Source organism: Humulus lupulus, chromosome 3 (genome assembly GCF_963169125.1).
Source record: "Humulus lupulus chromosome 3, drHumLupu1.1, whole genome shotgun sequence".
NCBI classification, from domain to species: Eukaryota; Viridiplantae; Streptophyta; class Magnoliopsida; order Rosales; family Cannabaceae; genus Humulus; species Humulus lupulus.
Window position 1 is genome coordinate 28,178,495 of NC_084795.1, and position 10,578 is coordinate 28,189,072.

Here is a 10,578-nt window from a genome sequence, read left to right on the forward strand (position 1 = left end):
TACTTGAGGAAATTGTGTCAAAAAAACAAGACCAATCGCCGATTGTGGAAATTGAAAAATGACTAGAGGATATCACTAGTTCTATTCAGAAAAAATGAAGAGCTTCGTAGTGGGAGGGTTGGTAAACAACCAGTTCGCTATGAACATGAAGTTTAGATGCTTGTGTCGGACACAAACAAAGACGAACCATTGGCATATAGAGATGCAATGAAAGATTCTGACAAAGAAAAATGGCTAAATTCTATGGACCTTGAAATGGAATCAATGTATTCCAATTCTGTCTGGACTCTTGAAGATCCACTTGAAAATGTTAAACCTATTGGTTGCAAATGGATATTCAAGAAGAAAAGAGTAGCAGATGGAAAAGTAGAGACTTTCAAAGCAAGGCTAATAGCAAAAGGCTACACACAGAAATAAGTTGATTATGAAGAAACTTTTTCACCTATGGCCATGTTTAAATCTATCTGCATACTCTTATCCATAGCTGATTGCATGGATTATGAGATTTGGCAAATAGACGTTAAAATAACTTTTTTGAATGGCTATCTCGATGAAACCATTTACATGTCTCAACTAGAAGGGTTCGAAATTAAAGGTCAGGAGTAAAATTTTTGCAAGCTTCTTAAGTCTATTTATAGACTCAAACAAGCTTCGAGATCTTGGAATCTTAGATTTGATCAAAAAAAATCAAAATGTTTGGTTTTGAACAAAACGTTGATGAACCTTGTGTTTACAAACAAATCGAAGATAAGATTGTGGTATTCCTTGTTCGTTACGTTGATGATATTCTACTAATTGGGAATGACATAGAAACATTACCAAAAGTAAAGAAATGGTTAGCTGAGCAATTCTAAATGAAAGATTTGGGAGAAGCCAAATATGTTTCAGGAATTCAAATTTGTAGGGATCGAAAGAACAAAGTTTTTGCACTGTCTCAAGCAACTTATATTGATAAAGTGCTAAAATTCTTTGGCATGCAAAACTCCAAGAAATTCACTATGCCTACCCGGTCAGGAGTTACATTGTCTAAAGAACAATGTCCACAAACACCTCATGAAGAGGAGGACATGAGACAATATCCCTATGCTTTTGTGGTAGACAGTCTAATGTATGCAGTGTTGTGCACTAGACTTGACATCTGTTATGCAGTAAGGATAGTCAGTCATTATCAATCCAATACTGGATTGAGTCATTGGACGGTAGTAAAGAATATTATCAAGTATCTTAGACATACTAGAGATTACATGCTTGTGTATTCAGATGAAGACCTGAACCCCACTGGATATACTGATTATGATTTCATATTAGACTAAGATAGTCAAAGTTCGACATCTGGATCAGTTTTCACACTTGGAGGAGGTGTTGTAGTTTGGAGAAGTACTAAACAATCCAGTATTACAGATTCCACCATGGAAGTCGAATACATAGCAGCTCCTAAAGCAGCCAAAGAGGTTGTGTGGCTCAAGAAGTTCTATATTGATCGGGAAGTAGTTCCAGACATGGATAAGCCACTTGTTCTGTACTATGATAACAGTGGGGCAGTAGCTAATTCAAAGGAACCCAGAAGTCACAAGAGGGGAAAGCACATTGAGCGGAAATATTACTTGATCTGAGAGATAATCAACCGTGGAGATGTTGTTGTCTTGAAGATTGCCTCTGAAGTAATCTTGCAGATCCGTTCTCAAAAACTTTATCTATTAAATATTTTCAGGTTCATGTAAGAAGCATGGGGTTGAGGGAAATGCCTCATTTTCTTTTGGGCAAGTGCGAGATTGTTGGGAAGAGTGCCCTTAATGCAATTGTAGTTAACAATGGCTTTATTGAAATTAATAAATGAATTAAATTATTGTGTATATGTAGCTTATGTACTATATTATTGTTAATAATATTAAGTAAATATCAGAAAATTCCAAAGTTCATCTATGGGGACTCACTGATGTATATGGTTAGGGACATAGCTTAACAGATATGGAATCTATACCTTCTTATAGATTGAATGATGGTTCATCTTTACTGACTTTTTCGGAAACTAGAAATATGTTATGAAATAAGAGCTGGAAAGAAAGGATTAGAGATGAACAATCACAGTTTTTACGTGGTTGGAGCGTTAATGAGTCTTAGTCAACAAGTCACTAGTATTAGGCTTTAAAGAGTTTTGACAATGGAGTTTTTCTACAAGTTAAGTAGAGTTTTTGCTTACAAGAGAAATTCAGGGATCCCTGCTACAGTTCACAACTGATCTTATTTATAGGCAGTCAAGTAGCTTGGGTCGGACTAATCCAAGCCCAATAAGGATGTAATTACAATTTTCTCGCTAACGGAGCCATAATACAAAGAAAGTAACATAATTAGATGTTGTTAATCTGGGCCCATTGGGCCGACATAGGCGTGGCCAAGCCTTACACTGCCCATTGTACGTTGGCACGGACTGGCCCACATAGGCTACTAAGGGGATCCTGGGGACATGATCTGTCAGAGTAGTGGCAGTACTATTTCCTAAGAACAGTGTACATTCCGTGCATACCCTCTTCTGCAGGTTTTCCTCTACAGGTTAGTTGAGGAGACCAACTGCCGGATTTCGTGGGGACAATTTAGAATCAGGGAAAAATAGGCTTGCCTTATTTGGACGTATGGTCTGGGTTCGTTTACTAATGTCCTGGTTCATTTACTGGAGTCCTTGTTCGTCCACTAGGACCCGAGTTCATTTTCCAAGGTGGACATCGTGATGGTGGAGACCTCCCCTAGGTTCTTGATAAGGTCCGTCTCCAGTGAATAGTTAGACTGCCACCTTAACCAGCATCTCGAAGGATGTAGGTTGGTTGTGGCCAGGAAGATGATTCGGGCCTGCATCTCAGTTCTAGTTCCTTCATTATGCTCGCGCCCATTGAATGTTGCTGAGCTCGATATCGTTTGGGCTATCAGGTTTTTCTCCTTCCCTATTTGGGCTCAAGATGGGCCCGGACCTCTTCTGAGGGCCGACAGACCCGTTGGGTCATACCACATGTCAAATGTGGAAAACAGGGATAACAGTTCCCTATTGGGTTAGCTTTTTGAACGGAAAAGGGTATAGACACCAAATTCATAATCAGATTATGAATTAACCTTCACTAGTGAAGTCAATGGTACATTAGGAAACAAGATATAATTAAAAGGGTAAAATGGTAATTTTATTCTCACTTAATTATGAATCATCAATAAATGATTAATTTGTATGTAATGATTATATCTATGGACACTTTATGGTTACAATAAAGTACTCAGTAAACATATGTCTTTAATTCTCAAGAGTGCAGTCTCATATTTATAGTGTAGTAATCATGTGATTAATAAATATGATTATTGAATCAATGAGTTTTGGTTAATAATCTATTATTTATTGGAGCTTGGAATTATTGATCCATAGCTTTCCAGGGCGGCTCTATCAACACTACTCAAGGTAAGAGTTGATACAATGGTCAAACTGTGAATGAACTATTTGAGAGAATATTTATTCTTCGCGATAAATATACAATAATATGATAATTGAAGTTGCACAATTTATTATTGCATTAATGCAATTTTCGAAATTGTATAGAAATAAAATAAATTTATTTTAATCAATTATTTTATTTAAGTGAGAGAGGATAAATATGGATAGTCAAAATTAGTTTTGATTATTATATTTATTTAATTAATAATAAGATGATAATGAAAATTCAAATTTTGAATTTTGAATTTTGAAATTTGAGTTGTTATCTTTTCCTTAAAAAGATGTTACCTTATTTGAATATCTAATTATTAATTAATTAAAATAAATATGTATGAAAAACATCAAATCCCCTTATTTTAGAAAGTGTTACACGCATAGGGTATCCTGGATTTCCCTATGCATGTACCACTACTGATGGTGATCAATTACTGGTTTTTTTATATTATTTAATTAATAAATAAAATATTTTGAAAAAAGTTCTAAAATAGAATGTAAGACTTTGTCTTCAATTATCATTTATTTTTATTATTATTAAAATGATCACTATTATTATTATTATTGTTATTAAAATAATGCATATATATTATATGATAGAAAATAGGTAAAGAAGTAGTTTTTGAAGTATAAAAATGATCCCCATTTCTCACAAAAGAAAAATCTCACTTTCTCTCTAGCGTATAATAAAAAATCTCATATGTTGAGAATACTTTTAATTCACAAATTTTATTCGTGTTCTCTATGTGTCCACCCACATCTTGAGGTGTAGAGAACGTCTTGGAAGATTTTTGTGTGAGTACTCTAGCGAGGATATGAAGATCGAATTATATACGAAAAGATTCAATGACTCTTGATAGGCTACAAGAGGTAAATCATTTTGCATCAATTTTACGTATACATATTTTCTTGATTAGCATATTTCATATTAAATGATCCACATATAAAGTTTTTTATATGGAATTTTGTTGTTGTATACAATGCTACCATTACCGCAATTTCCGCTGCGCACTAGGAACAATTCCTTACATCGTAAACTATGCAAACTATGATTATGGAATGACCATATGGGTTAATATGTATCCATGTGAACATTCAAGGCCCTTGGGCTTATCACTAGTTGGGTCATGTACACTCTACAAACTTTAGCTAAATGAGCAATGTACGTTGCACGGGCTATAATTAAGTGGGCTCGTTGTTGGCTGCACAAACGACAACTATAGCGAGTCATCTAAGGTATACTTTAGGACTCTTGGGCCTTTAGTCATGAACCAATGGGCCAAGTTATTTGTACAGACAACGAGACAACCCCATTAGTTTGATTTGTAGAGTGTGGGCTCCACAAATTTAAGTCAGTATAGTCTACCAAGATTTATACCCATGAAACGAAATTTCCTAATGGGGTCCTCACAGGAAAAAATTACCAATATACCTATGAAGTGAAAAGATGGATATTACAACTGTATAAGCGTAGGTCATGAGGCGATGAATTGGAGCCGACTCGATCAGATGTGTGCATGTCGTGATTAGTTGAACTGGGGCTCAAGGGGTTGCTACTTAAGTATTATTGTTATAAATGTTTTAACCTTTGGTTTATGTTGTGTCTTAAACGTGTATTTTTACTTACGTCGTGCATGTAAAACATGATTTATTTAAAATATCAAGATCTCAAGTTGCATGTTTTGTAAAAGGTGTTAATTCATGTTTATTTCAATAAAAGTTTTGTTTTTCTTATAGAGATTCATGTAAACAATAATTCTTAAGGCTTTGAGAGTCAAAAGGAGAGTGGGGATTTTGTAAGTGGGTGGACTATGGATCGCACTAGGAGAGCAAGCCATTGAAGATCTAACTTGAGAATTTGTAAGGTGAACTCTTTAAACTTTGTTACTAAAGTACTGACAGATCCAGGTTTTGATGTTGTAAGATGGATTCAATTGTTTTTGGGATTATGAATGTTTATTAGAGGTTTAGGTTTGTTAATATCTGGATTCCAAGGGTTAGAAACATGTTAGGATAGTTGTTTTGGTGCAAAGTATTGAGTCCCCTTGTGTTTTGGGATGTTTGGGCTCGAAATGGTTGAGAAATCGCAAAAAATCTGGGTTTTTTCGCAATGGCGTCGCAGGTCAAGTGGATGAGTGTCGTGGCACAAATGCATCTCATTTAGGCTCCGAAATTTTCTCTGACTTCGGTAGCGCCGCGAACCTTTTGGGAGGGAGTCGTGGCTTGAATACATTTTTTGGTTATAATTTTTGGGTTTCATATTTTGACCATAACTTTTGACCCCGATGTCAGATTTGGACGTTCTTTATACGGTTGGAAAGCTTGTAAAAATATCTACAGTCCTAGAACATAACCCAAGTTTATATGTTATTGTTTTTGAGTCGGAATTATGAACTAACCTTGGTGTTAATTGATTTGATCAGTTTTGTTTAGGTTTGGCTAGAGATGTTTGAACAGAATCACACTTGGGTTGTTTTATCAAATAAATTGCTGAAATTCAGGTAAGAAGAGTGGTCACTGTAACACACTATGTGCATAGAAATAACAAATGTTATGTGTAATGCCCCGAATTTCCTAATAAGGTTTAGGACCTTGATTAGGAAGCCGGGAGGGCCATAATTGATTTATTGTGCTATTAAATGATAATATGCATGTTTAGGTGTATTAAATATGCATGTGAACTCATTTTTGAGTAATTGGGTGATTTTCATATTTTGGCCATTTCGGGCATATTTGGCATATATGTGATATGCGTGTGGTGCTATATTATTATTTGGTTATGCTAGGGTTACTCAGCACAAGACGATCCTAGGAGGTAAGCTAGTGGGAAAGTCACAACGAGATTTTTTCTTGACTCGGTGTGAGTCAAGGGGTATTTAGAGCATTACCGGGTTATTGGGTAATGGGAATTAATATTTGGTGATAAATTGGGAGTTAGTAAGATCAGGGGAAATTTTGGAAGTTTTGACTATAATGTTCCCGGGGGTGTTTTCGGGACCCCGAGCACTAGGTTTTATTTGAGATTACTTAAGCTTGAAGTAACATTTTAAAAGAATAAAAGAACGTTCTGTACGTTCTCTTTCCCTCAAAGTTTCCTTTTCGTCTCCCGATCGCATTTTCGAAGGTAACTTGAGTTCTAGGACTCGGATTCAAGCGAGGATCGAGGCATAGCGATCCTAGGGGAGATTAGAAGAGTATTACCCGAAGGATTTAGTTGGAAACAACTCAATTGAAGGTAATTCAAGTTTTAAGTTTTTAAAGTTTTTAAGCTTGAATTGGACTTTGTGTTTTGATGAGTTTTTGTTAGATTTGAAGCTTGGGTTTTATGGGTTTTGGATCATGGGGATGTTTGGAAACTTTGATTTTTGGATTTGGGGGTGCTTAGGTATGTTTTTGGGAGGTGTTAAATGGTTGAAAACGGAGAAAAATGGCTGGCCCGAAGTTGGGCCGCGGCCCTAGTTCGAAGAAGCAGGAGGAGGGCTTTGGCCTTGCTGGACGTCGCGGCCCTGGGTATAGGGAACCGCGACCCTTGCTCCTGGAGTGGCTGGGGGCCGTGGCTCAAGGTTCTAGGGTCGCATCCCTTGGTTGGTTTTGAGGCCGTTTGAGTGTTTTGACCTTAGGAACTTGGTTTTAGGCCTCGGGCTCATTCCTACTACACGGATTGGTGGGGTTTGATGTCTTGGAGGCTAGGTTTTGGTTCTGGAATTGGTTTTAGAACTTGAACTCATCAGATCACCATTTTTGGTTGTGACTAGGTTATCATTAGAGGCTTGGAATCGAGATCGTGCTTGTGGCTCGTTTATCGGTAACCTGTGCTTGGACCAAAGGTAAGAAAACTGCACCTCATATGTGACATGCATGGTTATTCTTGATGCATGTTGGATGATTAAATATGATGCATGTGATGCACGAGAAACATGTGATTAGGGCATGCCATGAATATTGAATATGAGATTGTTCAGAGCTTGAGCCTCTATGTGCATGCATGATCTTAATTGTGCTAGTAATTGTTAAGTAAGCATGCTGAATGCCCTGTATTTGGATATTAGACATATGATATATGTTTGGTGGCATTGCTTACTTGTGCATGGCCCTGATCACTCAGATTTGGCATTGGTCGTGTGTTACCGACCTGGGAGCCAGTAACGACATAAGCATCATGAACGCAGGGCCGATAAAAGATTAGATCTAATCGGCATTCTGCATTAGATGACACAACAAGAGCATTAATGCCGGACCGACCTCAAGTTCGATGAAAACTAAAAGCGCTTGTGTGACTTACCCATCAGTAACTCATCTGTTAAGTTATAGACTTACCCATCAGTCTCTCATCTGTTTAAGCTAGTGACTTACCCAACAGTCACTCATCTGTTTAAGCTAGTGACTACCCATCAGTCACTCATCTGATTAGAGCCATTGTAGGAAAGCCTAGGTAACAGTTTCGTTACACGGCTATGGGCACCGAGCCCCATAGTGACTTGCTTGTTAGTCACTCAGTATGGTTAACAGAACCTCAAAGTGATATTCACTCATCTGTTCAGAGCTATAAGCTCTGTATGATAATTTTGATCATCATATGCATGGCTTTGGGTGCTGAGCCCCGTAGTGACTTGCTAGTTGGTCACTCAATATGGTTTACCAAAACCTTATGTGTCGAAACACTCATCTGATTAGGATTGACTTGATAGTCATCCAATCAGAAGGGAAAGATTTCTTATCATGGATACCCCAACATTGTTTGAACTTATTTGCAAGCTTGAATAAATCTATGTTTGCTAGGCATGCCAGATATGATTTGATATCATAATATGATTGTTCATGAGCATATTGAGTTTTCTTGCTGGGCTTCGGCTCATGGGTGCTATGTGGTGCAGGTAAAGGCAAAAGAAAGCTGGACCATCCTTGAGTTGGAGGGCTTAGGTGACGATGTGTACATATGCAGCTGCTCGACCGCCACAGTCGAGGTTTGAAGGAGAGGAACTAGGGTTAAACCCTGTTTTGCCGCTTAGATCGGCTGGTTGTAAATATTTTGTTGTAATAAACCTTTAAATTATATTTTTGGGATCCCAATGTATACAGTAAACGTTCTAGTGAAATGTTATATCCTAACCAAAATTTTTAATCCCTAAACCGCTAATCATACTTAGTTACACGTTTATGGCCAAATGATTCAATTAGCGAGTTTAGCACTGTTTGCAATGTGCACCGTAACGGTCCCTGGAGTTTAGGGCATTACATTATGTATTGGTAATTTATATTGCATGTTTATGTATATTGTATGGTTACATTGATACTGTCAACACTTGCTTACATTGTTTGGTTGTTGTAAGCTTGCATGACATACTTATATTATGAAAATGCATGTTTACGTTACGATAAAATTGCATGCTTACGTTATGATTAAATGCATGCTTGCGTTTCTCGTGCTTAGTTGCACACTTGACCAGGTTAGCACCGGTTTATGACTGGTATGACATTGCTAATACATGTTACGATTGTATGACGAGATGTTGTGGTATGGTATGATTATGAATTAATTATGATATGTTATGGTATGTTAAGTTATTGTAGCACCCTACTACCCAGGGACCGTTACGTTGTGCATTTTAAATAGTTCTAAACTCGCTAAATGAGTTATTTGGCCATAATCGTATAACTAAATGTAATTAATGGTTTAGGGTTAAAAATTTGGTCAAAGACACAACATTTCACTAAAATGTTTACTATATACATTGGGATCCCAAAATACATTTTAAAGGATAATTAGAATAAAAGAGTTACAACTAGCCGACCTAAGCGGCAAAATATGGTTTAACCCTAGTTCCTCTTTAAACCCTCGGCCATGGTGGTCGAGCAGACGCATATGTACACATGGTCACCTAAGCTCTCAAACTCAAGGATGGTCCAGCATTCTTTTACCTTTACCTGCACCACATAGCACCCGTGAGTCGAAGCTCAACAAGAAAACTCAAACATGCTAATAAGCAGACAATAACATAACATGTCACCAAATCATAATAAGCATGTCTAGCAATAATAACCCAATTCACGTGTACATGCAAGTACTAATAAATGATTATGGAGTCCTGCACTCTGAGTAGATGACTAATAAGTGTCTCTCTCTGGGGTAGATGACTAATAAGTCTCTCTGAGGTAGATGACTGATAAGTCTCTCTAAGGTAGATGACTGATAAGTCTCTCTGAGGTAGATGACTAATAAGTCTCTCTGAAGTAGATGACTAATAAGTCTCTCTAAATAGATGACTAATAAGTCTCTCTGGGGTTTTACGCCCCAAGTCATGTGACATTTCAGTCACCTGAGCCTTTTAGCCCTGGCTCTGAGTAACTAGCCTTTAGACTAGATAAGCGCTTTAGTTTTCTTCGACCAATAGGTTGGTCAAGCATTTAATGCTCATATTGATTAGATCTAATCATTTCGGCCTGTGTTAAACACGCTAATGTTGCTCTTGACTCATAAGTCAATACCATACGACCAGTGCTCAGTACTACGGCCGACCATGACTGATAAGTCAGAGCTTCACGACCAATACTAAACACCAATGTCGTTTCTAACTAATAAGTTAGTGTCATGCACAAGTAAGTCATGATGCGAGACATATGTAATGAAATCAATGTCCATTTATAGAGCACTCAACATGCCTCATCAATAATCACCAGCATAATTATAATCATGCACATTCAAACATCCAGATATAAGGCATTCATCATGCTTAACCAATAATCATAATCATGCACAATTACAGAGACTAAAGCTCTGATCAATTTCATATTCAACATTTATGCCATGTCATAATCACATGTATCATAGACATCACATGCATCACATACTGGGTGCAGTTTTCTTACCTTAGACTTTAGCATAAAATAAATGAAGAACGACCCCTTGAGAAAGATCTTGTCCTTGCCCTTAGCGGTCACCTAATCATAACCAAATATGAAATCCCATCAATAAAATGAATATTAAAAGGTTCATGCACTAAAACCCAGCTCCCGGAACCCCGAATCCTACTAAAACAGTTAGTAGATTCGATCCCGAGCCAAGAGAATCGAAAACCCGCGCTTAAACTCACTAAAACCCATTCTGGCACAAAAGG